At 36.7% G+C, this 18,630-nt stretch overlaps 1 protein-coding gene across 4 annotated transcripts in view; it reads left to right on the top strand.

Annotated features, from left to right (window-relative positions):
* The window catches only part of SLC25A26 (solute carrier family 25 member 26), a 172,001-nt gene that overhangs the window by 46,764 nt on the left and 106,607 nt on the right, over positions 1-18,630 (top strand). The window lies entirely within an intron of this gene.

Here is an 18,630-nt window from a genome sequence, read left to right as displayed (position 1 = left end):
GATCCGCCCGTCTCGGCCTCCCAAAGTGCTGGGATTACAGGCGTGAGCCACTGTGCCCGGCCCTCTCTTTGCCTTCTAACTCTAAATTTCTGTGATTCAACACATGGGCAATTTTCTTTTGTTCTGTTTGGCTGAAAGAGCAAAAGTTTACCATCACTAAGTAGTTTCAGTATATTACTCCAAGAACATGGTATAGGCTAGGCATGGTGACTCAAGCCTGTAATCCCAGCATTTTGGTAGGTAGAGGTGGGTGGATTGTTTGAGCCTTAAGCGTTTAAGACCAGCCTGGGCAACATTGTGAGACCCTGTCTCTATAACATACGAAAACTAGCTGGGCATGATGGTGCCTGTAATCTCAGCTACTTGGGAGGCCGAGGTGGGAGGACTGCTTGAGCCTGGGAGGTCGAGGCTGCAGTGAGCCGTGATTGTGCCACTGCACTCCAGCCTGGGTGACAGAGAGACCCTGTCTCAAAAAAGAAAAAAAAAAAAAAAAAAAGCATGTTATAGTCTTTGCTTCACATAGAAGAGACTATCTTGAAGTTCAAAAGTTTGTTTTCAGATAGGCGAGATATAAGAGAAGTCTGGTTTGGGACACAATTTTCTGTTAAAGAAAATATAAGTGAGAACTTGAATACATCTGCTCTGCATCTGCGCTTTCTATTTGGAGGTTCTGGTATACTGAAACATAATAGTTAAATATTGCCATATTTGACTGAATACTGAAATTCATTGAAATCCCTCATTTTATTCTCAGGTAGTTTTTTGTTTTTAACTAGAGATTACAATCTTCTTTATGACATACCAACACTGTTACACGTGTCTTAAAGCTTTGGTTTTCACAGGTTAACAACCTAGTTGGTGTAAATCTTTGAAGAACTTCTTTTTAAGGCAAACTTAATGTTTCAAGATTAGTTAATTGTGTGGAGATGACTTGTGCCTTTCAGAAATAGCACCCATACTGTTCACTCTGTACTTAGTTTCCGACTCATTAAACATGTGTTGCTTACTCAGATTTCACCTGGGTGCAGGAAAAAGAGAGGCCATAAGCCTTTTTTATTTTTCTGAGAGATGCTGAATAAATGAATGTATTTACATGCCGGAGAATACTGGTTTTGCATACAAGCAGATAAAACACATGGTTGCAACTGCATTCTGTTCTTTAAGAAATTTGTTTTGACATATGTCATGCTAGTAATTAATTTCTAGCCTGCAATCGTTGAAAGTAGTGTGACCTTACTGAGATGACTTTGTTTACTCAAAATGGCAGCGTTTTGTTGGAAATTTAATTGAGGTCTTCTGCATTATGTGTATTTATAACAGATCCTTCAGACTTGATTTTAGTTGAGGTATTGCTTTTGTACAGATTCTCTGATAGAATGAGAGAAGAATTATTGCCGAATGAAACATAGCTTCTTCTCAAAATGAGAAAAATAAGAATTGATACATCTGCTTTAAGCAGAATCTTTTGCGTTATAGATAGTTTAGATTCTTTCTTTATTCTGGCACCAATATAAAATTTTTTGGCCAAGTGCGTGTTTGTTGTTTCAATAAGAAAATACATCAGAACCTTAGTGAGAATCACCTGGAAACGTATATGTTTATTCTGTATGCAATTTTTTCTTTAAACTGGTTTTATCTCCCTAGCAGTTGCCCATTAGAATGAGATTGAAGTTTGAGTCCATGCGTTATAAGAGATTGTGTTCTTTAGATTGTGTGAATGTTGTCACATTTTTTTTTCTTTTTTTATTGCTTTTGGTGTTTGTGGAGATGGCGTGCTTATCTCTTACATTCTCTGAAATTGTTTTAGTTACTGTGAGTTTTAGATGGAGTCTAAGTAAGGTCAGCAGGTTGCACTACCTCATCCCTTCAGTGCCCATTTTCCTCACGATCTTTGCCAAATTAGATGTGCTCAAGCATGCTGGTGCAGTGATATTACTGCAGTAAGATGAAAGTGGGGAGCAAAATCATAGATGCTTTCATAACCAGGATGATTTCAGATGCTCTTGGCCTGAAAATTTTATGGAGAGCAGCCTCATACTCTTGGACGTGAATTAGAAGGACTTTTTATAGAGGAAGAAAGCAGAGTAAAGCAAATTGTTTCAAAAGAAGCGGGAATAAGTTAAACTTAGCAGATGTCTTTTGTCCACAGATTTCACTCAACTGTCCTTTTTAGAGTGCCTACTGGGTCTTGGGGCACTACAAGGAACACTTCTACCCTGAAGGATTCACTTTCTGTTGGGGAAACAAACAGGGAAGTAGACACTTTACAGTGCAGTGTCATAAGCACTGTAATGATAAGTATATACAAGATGCAGCTGGGGTTACAGAAGCAATGCTTGAGTGGTGCTCAATTAGCATAAAATGATTCTTAATTGTTGAAGGAGTGGCATTTAGAAGTAGTTAAGGATATAGGCAGATAGAACAGCAAGAGCAAAGCCACAAGGGTGTGAAAGTACATGTGTGTAGCTTGCTTATTGAAGCAGAATTGGGGTTTTCATGACCATAGAAGAGAGTGCAAGCCAAGGGAGGGCCTTCAAGAGGGCACAAAGTGGGGTATTTGCCTGGAGGAGGTGTTGAACCACTTGCCCTCAGCTGTTTCCCAGGGACTGGAGTGGAGAATTTGAGAAAAGCCCTTGAAAGAGCCTGACAGGTGTCTCCTGGAGTCTGGAGGATAAATTGCTGCTATCTGACTCCTGTCTGCAGAAACCTGAAGTTGAGAAGCTGGTTGGAGCTGTCCCAATGGCAAGATGTAGCCATTTTAATAACAAATAACTCCTGGTTTCTTTTTGGTAGATGCTAGTAAAGAGATTTCAGATAGGTGAGAATTATTCTCCCCACCCTAGTTTTGCTGCAAGCATTCAAGTACGCCAAACAAGTAATTCAATCTGTTCGGTAAGTTCATTGAAGTCCCCAGTCTTTAGGTGCAAAAATCATCACTCTTAGTAGTTTATTCAAAAATGGATATAGCAGCTTTTCAGACTTGTTTTCCCTTAATATCCATGTTAGGCAGTGGGGATTCCCCTAAATCCAGTGGCTGGAAACGGGAACCTTCAGGAATCAAGCGTCAAGGACTGTCCTCCAAAGTCTCCTTCCCAGTTCTGCTGTCTGCCTACTCAGTGCCTTTCCCCTAAACACGCATGTTATATAAGTCTCGTTAGCGTTTTTCCAGAGACACTCTATCCTAGATCTTCTGTATTTTTTGTTGCTGCTTTCTAACCTACTTTATTTTGGAGATCATTTATATCACTTCATAAAGAGCACTGTCTTTTATAATGATTGCATAGTAGTCCATTGTATAAACAAACCATTGTTTATTTAACATTTCCCAGTTGGTGGACATGACAGACATGCTGCAGTGAATGATACTATTCCTGTGTCATTTTATACGTGGTTGAATGTTTGCAGGTTACATACCAAAAGTAGAATTACTTCATGAAAGGTATGGGCATTTTAATTTTGGTAGATAATGCCAAATTGCCCTTTAGGGAAGTACCAATTGACACTTGCCAACAATGTAGGAGCTGTTTTCCCCTGCCTATCTATGGACTAGCAGTCTTAAAGACAAAACATGATGTCATTATAGTTCTAATTTTAATTACAAGTAAGACTGGACATAGTAACATATATCTGAGAACAGTTTTATTTACTTTTCTGTGAACTGATGATTTGAAACTTCCCCAAATTGTTGTGAGGATTAAATGAGGGGATCCAAAGGAAGTGCTTTCTGTAGTACCTGTCACACAGTATGTACTCAGGAAATGTTAACTAGGATGATTAGTACTCTGGTAAATGAAAGAGTGTTAACAGTGAAGGACACCTGATATGGTTTGGCTGTGTGTCCCCACCTAAATCTCATCTTGAATTGTAATCCCCACTTTGCAGGGGAGGGACCTGATGGGAGGTGATTGAATGGGTGATTTCCCTCATGCTCTTCTCATGAGAGTGAGAGAGTTCTCACGAAAGCTGATGGTTTTAAAAGTGTTTGGCAGTTCCCCCTTTGTGCTCTCTCTCTCTCCTTCTGCCATGTAAGACGTGCCTTGCCTCCCCTTTGCCTTCTGCCATGATTGTAAGTTGCCTGAGGCTCCCCAGCCATGCGAACTGTGAGCCAAACCTCTTTGCTTTAAAAATTACTCAGTCTCAGGTAGTATCTTTATAGCAGTGTGAGAATGGACTGATAAAACACCTAAGTGTGGAATGCAGCTCTGTCCCTTACCAGCCATCTGCTCCTGACAAGGTTACTTAATCTGAGTCCAGGTTTGCCCGTTTGTGCTAGGAACTTTGCATAGACTGTTCTCATTGATACCTTTATACCTTTACAGCAGTTCTAAAAGGCGGCTGTGATAGCAGTATAGCCTGCTAGGAGATTCGGAAATTAAACCTGCCTTTAGTTTGTTAGGTTCTTTAACAGGGATGCAACCTTGATATGTCTGCATTCAGACATGTTGATGACTAACAATTGCTGTGTTTGAATGAGAGGCAAGACAACGGTTACTGCTTTTAAAGCTCTTCAGCTGTAATGAGAGTGTTGTGTACAAATGTCTTATTGAGAGGCATCTCTATAATAGTAAAAAAAATTGCAACCTGCAGTTGATTTTATATTCACTGGCCACTTATGTAGGAAAAACAGCATATTGGTATAAAAAGTAAAGTTACCCTAATTGATGATTGAGCTGATCAAGATTCCTAATGGAAGTGTGTTAGGAAAATTCCATGATTGTTCATTTTTGGCTTATTCTTATGGAGATTGCACCACTTGGATGTTTTCCACTGAAAAATGTTACCAAGCAACTATCACCAGAACTTCTGTTGCATCTTTACTGTCCTTAAGGCTCTATGTACTATTTCCTGCTTATCATGATTGTAAAAGAGAAAAAAAATAGTCCTATCTCATAAGGGAGAATTTTCCCCCTTCTTGTATCAGTGCTTTGTATCTGTCTCTGTGTATGTTTGTGTGAAATTGTTTTCTTTGATTTACCTTGTTCTCTTTCAGTTTGTCCTTGTAGTTGGGTTGTTCCTTATCTTTCCAGGTAGCATATAAGTCCTCTTGAAAACAGCCACTGGGTTTTTACCTCCTTGTAGGATGCACAGGCTCTCACATACCACCTTCTACACAGTGAGCACTTCGTGAATACTTGTTGTTTTTCACTGCTTTAAGTTTGACTCATTTTTATTCAGATGCTGCCTGACGTCATGATCATTTCGGAAAGGTGAGGGAGCTCTAAGGGGACTTGGAGTTATGTAGGGTAGTGAATCAGGCTTTTGATATACTACATTACTGTGATCTTTGCATGAGATGGGTCATGAAATACCAAAGGGTATATACTTTTCTAAGATTCCAGTCTTCTTAAACCTTGAAAAAGTAGTTTTTATGAGTCTAGTTTTATTGGAAAAGCAGTAAGTGCTATAATTATTCATTTATTTTCTTCATCTTAGCACTTCTACTGAAAAGGAAAAAAATGATTCAAAATCTTTCCAAACTTCGAATGTGAAATTGTTTTTCAGTTAAAATCCAATGCAAACATATTGAACCCTATTTTAATCCTACATAATTCATTTTATTAACTATGACCAAATAGAACATCTGTTAAAATTCCATAATGCTAGCTTCATGGGAAAAGAAAAAAATCCCTGTTTGCTCTTGGAAGTTGTCCATTGTTTTATTTTTCAGGCTTTCAGTAAATGTGTAATGAGACATTCTTTTTGATGGAAATATTAAACAAATGAAAATGAAATTTCCTCTTTTATCATAGAGGTTTATAAAATGAGTCACTTAATTGCATTTACATTATTATAACTTTACTGTAGAGATGTTCTATGAAGAATGAGTGCTGGTTCATTTGATTCATTCTTTAATTCAAGAACCTAAAATTATTACTCCTTAAACCTGGACTTCAGCCTCTAGTTTTTCATCATCTCTTAAATAAGCAAACATTTTTAGGAAGAACAATTGAGTAAAATTATCTTAATGTGAAAGTATTACTCTAGCCCTTCAGTGCTTAGTTTCTCATGTTTCGTTTACATGAAACCAGCTGCTGTTTACTTTTTTCATTCCTTGGACAAATTTCATTTACGCTGTAAAGTGACTTGAAAATGCTACATATTTCCATTGTTGCATGTTGGCCATGTTGTCCTGAAGGGGCACCAGTTCCTGTGTATATGGTTTATGGGATGTAAATGCAATAATACGGTGCTACACTGTAAACACATTGGAAGCTATTGGATACAGGTGGAAATTATCTGTTAATTCTTTATTTAAACGTTGTGATCATAAACCATAGTGTTGAAGTAGCTCTTTGTTGTTGTTCTTTTGTGGTTTTCATCCCATGTGAAATGTCATCTTTCTTCATCTTCGTGAGTCCATTTGGATTGCATTTACGCTGCAAATAACAGAAAATTTGACTACATTGGTTTCACCAAAAAGTTTTCTGCTTTTCCCTTTTGTAACAAGAAATCTGAAGATGATCATTCTAAGGCTGGTGTACTGGTTAGATGAGGGCAAGGAGAATCCAGTCTTTCTCATTTTACCTGGCTAACTTTAATGCTGTGGCTAATTGACTCATGGTCATACAATGGCTGCTCTGCTTTCAGGCATCATAGTTCTATTCCAGACATGAAGAAGGGGAAGGGCATGAGGCAGTACTAACTTTATCTGTCCTTTTGTTTATCTTGAAAACAAAAACTTTCCTGGTGCAGATGGTATCTCAGGGCCTTTCTCAGTTGCATGGGGATTGGGAAGTTGAGTATGTAGCTTTTCTCTGTAGTAGATGAAGTCAGGCAAAGGGTGGACTGGGGGCAGTGGGACTACCATTACTGAGTCACCCCATAGGATCTGCCATATTCTGTCCCTTCAAACCCTCCCAGCTAAAATTTCATCTCTTCAGAAAGAAGACCATTTCATACAGCTCTAGCATCAGCCCACATGTGGGCATCCAGCGTTGTTAAGATCCATGAGTAATTGTCTGTACCACTATTGTTTTTTGGTCATTCTCCTCTGTAAATGGAAATGTCTGTTCATTTTCTTTTTCTGCCATTTTTGTTCTTTTGGGCACTAGTGTGGAAACTCATCTTTAAAAATTATTTGGTAGTCTCACTGAAATTATTTTGAAGACATGAATTTACTTCTGATTTATTTACTTTTATATATAGTTTTGATTTTAAAGTTAAAATCTCAGAATACCTCTTATATTGAGATATTCATATGTAAACACCTAAAAAATATGTGTCACTTTAGATGGAAATAAACTGTTTACATTTACCAAGTACTTAGAATGTTCCAGTCACTGTGCTAAGTTGTTTACATACATTATTTCACATAATCCTCACGGTAGCCCAAAACACGATCCCTACTTGACAGAAACTAAAGCTTGGTAAGTTTGTGGTTGGCCCAGGGTCTCATACCAGTAAGGGAGAGATGAGAGGACTCCAGAATCCATGAACTTCACCTTTATGGCAAGCTGTGTATTTTACATTTTATAAACAGATAAATTTTTTCTGGGGAGGAAAATACATATTTAAAATGAATAATCCGTATTTATATCTGTCTGTAGTCTTTAAGTCGTTAGATAGGCGTTAGTGCCAGGAGTTTGGGGAAACTGGAAGTCTACATGATATTAAAAATAAATTAAGTAGAGGAAATAAGCAAATGTAAGGAATCTGTATTGATGGAAGTGTTCATGAAGAACTGTGGCTTGTAACTGCATATTATCACATTTGCGTGATTTTCCCTTACCTAGGTGTTAGTTTACATGCCCCTTCTCTGAGGGACCTCGTGTGATCACTCCAGCTAAAATAGACCTACCCCATCCCCGATCACTCACCTGTTACCTTTGCATGCACTGATGTTTGAAATTACCTTCATTTCTTGTTCAAAAATTAATTACTGCTGTCTTCCCTTCACTAGAATGTATGCATCAGGAGGGCATATGCCTCCCGTTTTGTTCCCTACTATTAATCTAACACCTGAAAGAGTGTCTGGCACATAGCACACTCAGAAAATATTTAACAAACCAATGACTTAATCATACTTGCGTCTCAGAAGCAGACCAGTTTTAAGTACTTAGGTATTTAAGATCTCCAGATATATTTAGCGAGAATTATGGAGTTCTCACTTAATTCCTAGGCAAGCTAATGGTTTTCTGCCAGATAAACTCTCTGTACTTCCACTGAGATTAATTTTCTTTTCTTATCGTATTTACTGCTGTCTACAAATAGCTCTTATTTTAATTTTGTCTTTTCTAGTTACAGTTACTCCTATAACTATTTCATGTATTCAAAACAGTTTTTGAAATGACACATGAAATTAATAAAACTTATGAAGAAGATCCTTCATCACGTGTGTGCAAATTATCTCCAGTGAATACCGCGTGGGTCAAGAATTACCCTTGATGTTCTCATTACTGTATACTGTCTTATTATCTGAATAAACACTGTCTTATATGGAGTATTAAGAAACTATATATGTAAGAAAACTAAATTTGAAGGTCAAATCTAGTTTTTTAGATGTGTAATTAAAAAATAGCGATTGGAATCATTCATAGGAAATTAAAACTTTTATCTATGGGTTCGACTACCTGGCTGCAGATTACTTTGGGATCACATAATGAAAATAGTTAAAATTTGAATACTGATTATGATTGTTAACTTTACATATATTTTCCTAATCCTTAAACTGTAAAACATTAGCCTGTTTGTACAGATCATAAGCAGAGGCTTAGAAAAATTAAGTAATACAACTAGGAGGTGGCAGGACTGGAATTGGAGGTCAAGTTTGTATAATTCCAAAGCCTGTGATTCTCGTTACACTTTGCCTCCTGTTCGTGTCTTACAGATAAATTCACTGATAGAATTTTTCAGTGAATCCTAAGAAAATAACGTGATGGGGGATCTATAAGATTTGAACCAAATCTTGACCTGACTCAGAGTGGAGCACAATTTCTGAGCGTTAGTGGATTCTAAAGGATAGAAATGGAACCGTTTATATGGGCAGAACACAATGAGATGCTTCTAAAATAGCCATTAATATTGATTTCAGCATCCTTTTTCATCTGGCCTTTATGAGGTGTGCTTAAAAATGTTTTGACTGATTGTAGTCTTCTGTCCTTTTTTTGTTCCCTGAACTGCATCATATGTTTTGAGAAACAGTAGAGTAGGTGGGAAAAGGTTGATAATCTTTGACCTTGAAGTGGTTTTGGTATATAGCCAAGTAACTAGCAGATAATTTATTGACTAGTGGAGAAGCAGAAATTTTTGTGAGGATTTTTTTTTTCCCTTTTTGAATATACTCTGCTTTTTGTTATTCAACTTGTCAGTGCAAAACTGACGTCATAGAAGAACACACCAGAGGGCGCACAATGCCTGTATTTTAAATGTTGATGGCAAAAACCTCAGCATGAACTTGGGAGCTGCTTCCTGGCACTGTTTGAAAAAAAAAAAAAAAGGTTCAAATTAGAAAATGCAAATTTAAGCATAATAGTGTTTTCCGATCAACATACCTGAATGGATAAGTTTGTGTTATCTTTTGATACATATGTACATGGAGTTGTATTTATTTGGGTTCTAATTTTTTAAAACTTTTACCATGGAAAAATTTAAAGACACACAAAAAAGATTAGTAAAATGAATCCCTGTAGACTCATCAATTACTAGCTCTTGAGCAATATTGTTCCATCTGTACCAAACCCTACTTCCCACATGTCTGTATGATATTGAAGCAAATACCAGACATTCTGATTTCATCCAGAAATACGTCACTATGCATCTCTAAAAGATAACTGTAAACATATATAACGTATCAAAAATGAATGTCATAACAGACAAATTTTGTATTATATGTGTAAACTAAGAAAGTAAAATTCATGGAAGCAGAGAGTAGAACCATGGTTCCCGGGGGTTAGGGGGTGGGTAAATGGGGAGATGTTGGTCAAAGGGTACAAATTCTCAGTTATAGAATCAGCAGATTCTTGGTATTTAAGGTACAGCATGAAAAGTGATGGATGTGTTAATTAATTTGATTGTGGTAAATCATTACATAATGTGTATCAAATCATCGCATTGCTTACTTTATATAATCTTTGTCAGTTACTTTAAAAAATGAATATCATAGTCTAGAAGTATTTCCGCAAAGCTGTTTATCACTTACAAAGGGGAAAATAGTAATTTTACAGTTGGAAAGACTGGCAGTCGCTATTTTATCCAAGTGATCAAGATTAACATCACCAGTAATAAGATTATATTAACATCATACATCTCTAATATAATGCACCAAGAAGGACACAATGTCACTTCTTTGGTCTTCTTGCCAAAGATGCATAATCTCAATGTGATCATGAGAAAACATCCAACAAACCCAAATTGAGAGACATTGTACAGAACTGTCAAAGTCATGATAAAGAAAGATGAAAGAACTGTCACAAATAAGAGAAGACTAAGGAGACACAAGAAGTAAATGCAGTGTAGGATCCTGGATTTGATCCTGGAACAGAAAAGATTTTGGGAAAAACTGGTAAGATTCAAAATCTGTAATTTAGCTATTAGCATTGCAGCAAAACTGGTAGCTGGTTTTGGTGAGTGTACTCTAGTTAAGTTATTAACATTAGAGAAGCCAGCGTATATGTGAACTCTGCTATTTACACAACTTTTATGAAAGTTTGTTTTAAAAAAACAAACTAAAATGCCAGATTTGGACATTGTATGAAATACTTTTAGAGTCATCTTCTAAAATATTGACAAGTTAAATTTAAAATTTAATTTCTTTGTTAACTTATATTAAAATAATATATGCAATTAGTAACAACCCAAACAATGTAGAAAGACAGGATGAGAAACAACAGTCTCCTGCCTTTCCCTCTCCATTCTGGTTCCACTCTCTAGAGGTAGCCTTTTTTTTTTATATTTTTTTAAATTTTAACTGTTTTATTTTTAGTTCTTATTTCATTGGTACTTTCAGATAATATATTTAAATGTCTGTTTTAAAATTTGTCAATAGATAAAGTCTGTTGAGTCTTTGGGATGGAAGATGTGATTAAGCTCACATTATGTTCCTCCCCAACCCTGTCTCATCCTAGCATTCCAGTTATATAAATTTCATTCCTCTGGTCATTTTAGAAACTTGGTTATATATTTGTTTCTTTTTTTCTTATCCTACAAACTTTCAGCATCTTACAACTTTCTCTTGACATGATGAGGCTGTTGCTTTCTTTTTGCCACCGTGTCCTCCTTAACCTGCAGATTTCACTTTCTGGAAAGACTTCTCTCAACTATACTTTCATTGTACATTGTCAAGAGGGTTGACAATTTCATCCTGTCTTTTACCCTCAGTCACTTCTTTCATAGTTTTTCTGTATTGATTCTAAAAGTGGTGTACCGGTGAACTAGTGTTTGTATTATTGAGAAGACTTCATGAATGATCAGACCATGTAGTGTGCTAAGGCTGTATTTGTGTGTGTGGGACTTACCACCCTGAGAGGTGGTTTCAGCATCAGAATCAAATAGACCTTCTTTTCTTGCACTCTTATCAGTTGCTAAAATGTAATTTCCAACATTTGGGGCATGAGCTTGTCTTTTTTTCTTGGAGTTTCTAATTGCCTTTTTTGTATGAAAAAGGCATTATTTGCATTATTTTTAAGTATGACAACTTTGAAAACATACTGTCATTTGTGCTGAGTCCCCTTTTCCCCTGGGAATCTTGGAATCTTTCATTCTCCTGTTCTAATCCTATGTTATCACTGTGTCTGGGCTTCTATTCATTGCCTTCTTGGGTCAGATTTGCTGTTTCCTGAAGGCCGCAGAGCATAGTGGTTCAGACCGGGGCTTTGTGGTCAGGCAGCCCAGGTTTTGCCGACAGCTCTGCTTCTGTTAAGCTTACACCTGGTGCTATAGTGTCCTCATCGAATGAAAATGCTTTAAGATATGATAAATATAAGAATATAGTTCATTTGTTTGAAGGCTTTTATTTGATGCTGATTTTTTTTTTTTTTTTGGTCATGTAATTATCTTTCTCCAGTGCCTATTATTTTACAAATCTCTCATTAAAGACAGCTGTGGTAACCATTCTAATGATTCTTTGGCCTCAAGTGTGTTTCATTGATTTTTTTTAATAGTAGGAAGGAATTATGTTAATGTTATGATTCTTAGAAAAGCATTTTGATCTTGTTAGTTTAGTGTGTATCCTAATTATGTTTTGGACATAAGTGATTAAATTGATCTGTGGGAGTCTTACAAACTGATTACCAAGTTTCTGATAAAGCTTGCCTGTGTCTCGATCCACATATTGTAAGTCTTTCCTATTATCAGTGAATTTTTCCATACTTCTGTTTTAGAGAATGGAATGATGACTAAGTTAAAAATCACTTCGGGACAAAATTTATTATCCTTCATAGGGTAAATGACAAACATGTCATTTGCCTGGTAGAAGATACCAATAGTATCTGTGTTCACAGTCATCTATGCTGTTTCATGTTGACTAACAAAGATCTTGTGAGAATTAGACTCTCTGCTCATTTATCTTTGGGTTCACACAATGGTTTTCCAAGGTTTTCTCATCCTTGTAGACATTTAATATTAGTTCGAAAAAGTAGTGAGAACGACGCATCTCAATCATTAAGTTTTGATGAAGTGAAAACACCAAAGGTCTGATATATAGTTGCCTCTTGGTAAGTGGTAAGTTCTTACCACATTATTTTTCTGTATTTGAAGGAGAAAGTATGTTGAATTTATCCAGCATCTGCCATATGTCAGACTAGGTACTTTTCATATATATATTTTTTTCATTTAATCTTCACAGTAATTCTCAATCATTATTGCCAACTGAGTTTTTGGAAAGTAAGTACCTCTTTAATACCTTGTCATGATTTCCAGTCAATCTCTAATGTTCATCTACCTTGTAAACCATTTTATATGCTGACAGACATTTCTCTGTTTAATACCAGTGAGAAAACTGACCCTTGGTGGTGTAACTTGATCTACATAAAGCACGAAACACTGTTAGTGGAAAGCAGAGTTGGGCTCTGAGTTCTTTGAACTCTTACGCTCTTCTAGTAACAACATATGTATTTCCTTTCTACTCTTTGAGGTATGAGTGAGGAAGTTTGAAATGAATAGTAACACCACCTTTTTCTTTTTTCTTCCCTCTCCAGCTTTTTATTTTGAAAAATTACAATTCATGTCCTTTGCCCACTTTTTGATGGGGTTGTTTTTTTTTTTTTTGTAAATTTGTTTGAGTTCATTGTAGATTCTGGATATTAGCCCTTTGTCAGATGAGTAGGTTGCAAAAATTTTCTCCCATTGTGTAGGTTGCCTTTTCACTCTGATGGTAGTTTCTTTTGCTGTGCAGAAGCTCTTTAGTTTAATGAGATCCCATTTGTCGATTTTCGCTTTTGTTGCCATGGCTTTTGGTGTTTTAGACATGAAGTCCTTGCCCACGCCTATGTCCTGAATGGTATTGCCTAGGTTTTCTTGTAGGATTTTAATGGTTTTAGGTCTAACATATAAGTCTTTAATCCATCTTGAATTAATTTTTGTATAAGGTGTAAGGAAGGGATCCAGTTTCAGCTTTCTACATATGGCTAGCCAGTTTTCCCAGCACCATTTATTAAATAGGGAATCCTTTCCCCATTTCTTGTTTTTGTCAGGTTTGTCAAAGATCAGATAGTTGTAGCTATGCGGCATCATTTCTGAGGGCTCTGTTCTGTTCCATTGATCTATGTCTCTGTTGTGGTACCAGTACCATGCTGTTTTGGTTACTGTAGCCTTGTAGTATAGTTTAAAGTCAGGTAGCGTGATGCCTCCAGCTTTGTTCTTTTGGCTTAGGATTGACTTGGCGATGCGGGCTCTTTTTTGGTTCCATATGAACTTTAAAGTAGTTTACTATGCAGCCATAAAAAATGATGAGTTCGTGTCCTTTGTAGGGACATGGATGAAACTGGAAAACATCATTCTCAGTAAACTATCACAAGGACAAAAAACCAAACACCACATGTTCTCACTCATAGGTGGGAATTGAACAATGAGAACTCATGGACACAGGAAGGGGAACATCACAGTCCGGGGACTGTTGTGGGGTGGGGGGAGGGGGGAGGGACAGCGTTAGGAGATACACCTAATGCTAAATGACGAGTTAATGGGTGCAGGAAATCAACATGGCACATGGATACATATGTAACAAACCTGCACATTGTGCACATGTACCCTAAAACCCTAAAGTATAATAAAAAAAAAAAAGAAAAATTACAATTTATAGAAAAGGTAAAATGTGTATTTTTTCCCCCAAGATTCACCAGTTAACATTTTGCTTCATCTGCTCTGCTCCTCTTTCTTCCTCTTTTATTTCCTGAAATACTTTAAGTAAGTAGCAGACAATCTGACACTTACCATTCAGTATTTCAGGATGTCTCTTAAGAATGGAGTCATACTTCTCATGACTACAATGCCGTTATCACACCCAAGAAATTTAATATTCACTAACTAATATTATCTAATATGTGGTCAATTTCCCTGTTGTCCCAATGATAAAAGCCTTACAGCTTCTTTCTCTACTCAGGATAGAACTGAACAGATACATTGCATTTGGTTGTCAGGGTCCCCAACCTTTTTTATTTCCTCCATGACATAGACTTTTGTAGAGTCCAAGATATTTATCCTGTAAATGGTCCCATAATCTGGATTATCTGAGTTCCTTATGTTTAGACTCAGGTTAATTGTTTTTTTTACATGGATACCTAAGTATTTTTGGGTGTTTCTCATTGAGTTATACCAGGAGGCACAAAAAGTCTTACACTTGGTATGTTTAATCTTAAGTTTGATTAAGTTGTTTTCCAGTTGGTTATACACTAAAGGTTCAATTATCCTTTGATGTTAAGAGGCAATCTATGGGGTAATATTTTGAGAACACGTGATTATCCCATTCCCCAATAATCTTTCACCTAATAGTTTTAACATCTGTGGATACTTCTTGTCTGAAGCATTTGTTACATTGGTGATTGCAAAATAATGATTTTCCTAATACTGTCCTTTTTCTATGAATTTGTTAGCTGGCATTCTTCTGTAGGGAAGAGTTTCCTCTCTTGCCATCCACATCCTTTTAAAAAAATCCCCATGAACTCATGGATTTTAAAAAATAGCCTAATTGAGATACAATTCATGTACCAGACAGTTTACTAATTTAAAGTGACAGTTCAGGGGATTTTAGTGTGTTCATAAGTATGTGCAATCACCATCATAGTCGTGGATTCTTTTTTGCTGGGTAATTATAGTCTATTACCATTAGTATTATTCTTTTGATACTTAAACTGTCCTATATTTTCCAGTGGGAGCCTCTTCAGCCTACTTCTGTGTTCATGTAACATTTCCCCATTAGTCCTTTTTTTTTTTGAGATGGAGTCTCATTCTGTTGCCCAGGCTGGAGTACAGTGGCACGATCTCAGCTCACTGCAACCTCCGCCTCCCAGGTTCAGGCGATTTTCGTGCGTCAGCCTCCTGAGTAACTGGGATTACAGGCGCACACCACCACACCCAAATAATTTTGCATTTTTAGTAGAGATGGAGTTTCACCATGTTGGCCAGGCTGGTCTCAAACTCCTGACCTCAAGTGAGTTGCCCACCTTGGCCTCCCAAAGTGCTGAGATTACAGGCATGAGCCACCGTGCCCGGCCCCCGTTAGTCTTTGAGAACCTCCTTGCTGGTGTAGCATGGTATCTTATTCTTACCTTGTACTCTCCCTGCCCCAGTCCTGTAATCAGCCCCTCCCCAAGGAGGCCTTGATTCCTTTTGGTGGGGAGTAGTATTTAGAAACTATAGGTGTATCATTGCACCTAGGCTCTTTTATTGGGCAGAAAAAAAACTAAATTATTTCATCTTTCCCATTTCATGTATTTATATCAGGCAAGAAGAACACAGAATTATGATTTATTTTAAAAATTATACTGTAAACTTCTTTCCAGCGTACAGTGCTGTGAATTCAGCGTACATATAGATTTGTATAGCCATCATCACGATCAAGATACAGAACATTTCCATCACCCCAAACTCCCTTGTGCTACCCTGTGCATACCCATTTCCCTGCTTCTTACTGCTGGCAACTTTACTGATCTGTTCTCCATCACTATAGTTTTTTCTGTTTGAGAATGTCATTTAAATGGCATTACAGAATATACAGCCTTTTCAGATTGCCTTCTGTCACTCAGCATAATGCCTTTGAGATTCATCCCAATCGTTTCATGTATCAATAGTTTCTTCCTTTTTATTGCAGAGTGGTATTCCATTGTTAGGACGTATAGTGGAATACAAAAATTATGGTTTATCCTTTGATCTGTTGAAGGACATTTGAGTTCTTTTGGTGTCATTATTAAGAGAATTTCTATGAATAGTCATGTATAAGTTTTTGTGTGAACATCATTTTCATTTTTCTAGAGTAGAAATGCAGGAATGGGTTTGCTGGACCATGTGGTGAGTGTATGTTTAGCTTTATTAGAAGCTGTGAACTCTTTTCTTTTCTTTCTTTTTTCTTGAGACAAGGTCTCACTGTGTTAACCCAGGCTGAGTGCAGTGGCGCAGTCTTGGCTCACTGCAACCTGTCTCCCGGGCGCAAGTGATCCTCCTACCTCAGCTTTCTGAGAAGCTGGGACTACAGACATGTACCACCACACCTGGCTAATTTTTGTATTTTTTTGTAGATATGTGGTTTCACCATGTTATCCAGGCTGGTCTCAAACTCTTGGGCTCAAGCAGTCTGCCTGCCTCGGCATCCCAAAGTGCTGGGGTTGTAAGGCCACCGTACCTGGCCCAAACTCTTTTCTATAGTGGCTGTACAATTTTACATTCCCACCAGCAGTATATGGTTGGCCTTGATACTGTCAGGATTTTTATTTTAGCCATTTTAATAGGTGTGTAATAATACCCAATAATGGTTTTATTTATTATTGTTTTAATGTTAGTTGACTCTTTAATCACAAAAGTTAAATAGTCCAGAAAATAAATTTATTTGCAAAAAAGAACCACACATAATTATGGGAGAGAAACTTTCTATAGGACTCTAAGTTTAGAATATTGAGACTTCTATGTCTTGAACATGGTATCTCCATTTACTTTAATCTCCATTTTCTTTAATGTTTTGATAATACTTTATAAATTTGTTGACCTTTTTGAATTTTTTTTATTTATTCCTAGGTAATATTTTATGAAGCCACTGAAATGTTATCTGTGTCTTCACTTTTTTATTCTAAAATCTTTTAAAGTAAATTAATATTACACACTTAAATATTTCAGTATAGGCTGGGCATGGTGGCTCATGGCTGTTACCCAGCACTTTGGGAGACTGGGGTGACAGGGTCACTTGAGCCCAGGAGTTTGAGACTAGCCTTGGCAACATAGTGAGACCATGTTTCTACAAAAAATTTTTTAAAAATTGCTGCCTGTGGTGGTGCATACCCATAGTCCCAGTTACTTGGGAGGCTGAGGTGGGAGAATCTCTTGAGCCCAGGAAGTGGAGGCTGCAATGAGCTTAGATTATGCCAGTGTACTCCAGTCTGGGCAATAGAGCAATGTTAGAAAGCATGCTGAGTGCTGGAACTCTAATCCATTGCTATCAGAGAGGGAATAAAGTCCTTCTGAAAAAATAGTTTTATATCATACAGTAAAACTGAAGATCCGTATAAGCTGATTTTCTCCACCACTGGCAGGTATATACCTAATAGAAATGCACATGTGTACCAAGGGACACATGGAACAATATTCATATCAATATTGTTTATAACAGGAACAATTTGAGATAAATGTTTCTCAATATAAGAAAAAATAAACTATGATATGTAAGTGCATGGAATAATACATAGTGTAAAAAGAACAAACTGCAGCTCTTGCAACAACGTGGATCAATCTCAACAAATTTCATAACAAAAAAGAGATGCAAAGTCGTGTAGTGTAAGTGTTCATACAGAGTTCAGAAGCAGTGCTTGCCACATTTTCAAATGCCGCAGCAAATATATATGTATATCCATCTATTGAGATATCAAGAAAACATGGTGAAAGGTTAATAATAATTGGGAATCTGGGTGAAGAATATGCAAAAATTCATTGAACTATTTTGTTACCATTTTGTAGGTTTGAGATTTTTCAACATAAAAAGATAGGAAAGAGTTAAAAATCAGATTAAAGCTAATTTATATGGTTTTGGAGTACAAACATGGGTAGTAAAATGATAAGAAAATACCACAATTAAGAATAGTACCAACTCTGAGAAGAAGGATGAACTTTGCTGAGGAAGAGCCTAGTGAGGGTCTTCTGGTGCTGGTCATTTCTTTACCTGAGTAAGTGTGTGAGCTTTCCTTTATAATTATCTGTTAAACAATCCATATGAATACTATGCATTTTTGATACACATATTTCACAGGAGAAAAAAGGTAAACACAATGTAATGAGGTATATAAAAATACTTTCAAAGAAAGATTGCTATCTACTTGTTAAACATTATTATTATTTTTTTAAAAAAACCCTGCATTTGCTTTGTAACAAGCGAAGTAAGGGGATTTTTGCTATGTGAGTCATTTACTTGAGCTAAATTTATCAAAGGCACTTACTGAGGACCAATTTTTGAGACTACCAATATAACGTCATCTTACTTTTACATAAGGTAGTTCT

The sequence above is a fragment of the Symphalangus syndactylus genome, chromosome 21 (assembly GCF_028878055.3).
Source record: "Symphalangus syndactylus isolate Jambi chromosome 21, NHGRI_mSymSyn1-v2.1_pri, whole genome shotgun sequence".
In the NCBI taxonomy this organism is placed as follows: Eukaryota; Metazoa; Chordata; class Mammalia; order Primates; family Hylobatidae; genus Symphalangus; species Symphalangus syndactylus.
This window is presented reverse-complemented; position numbering and strand designations above follow the sequence as displayed.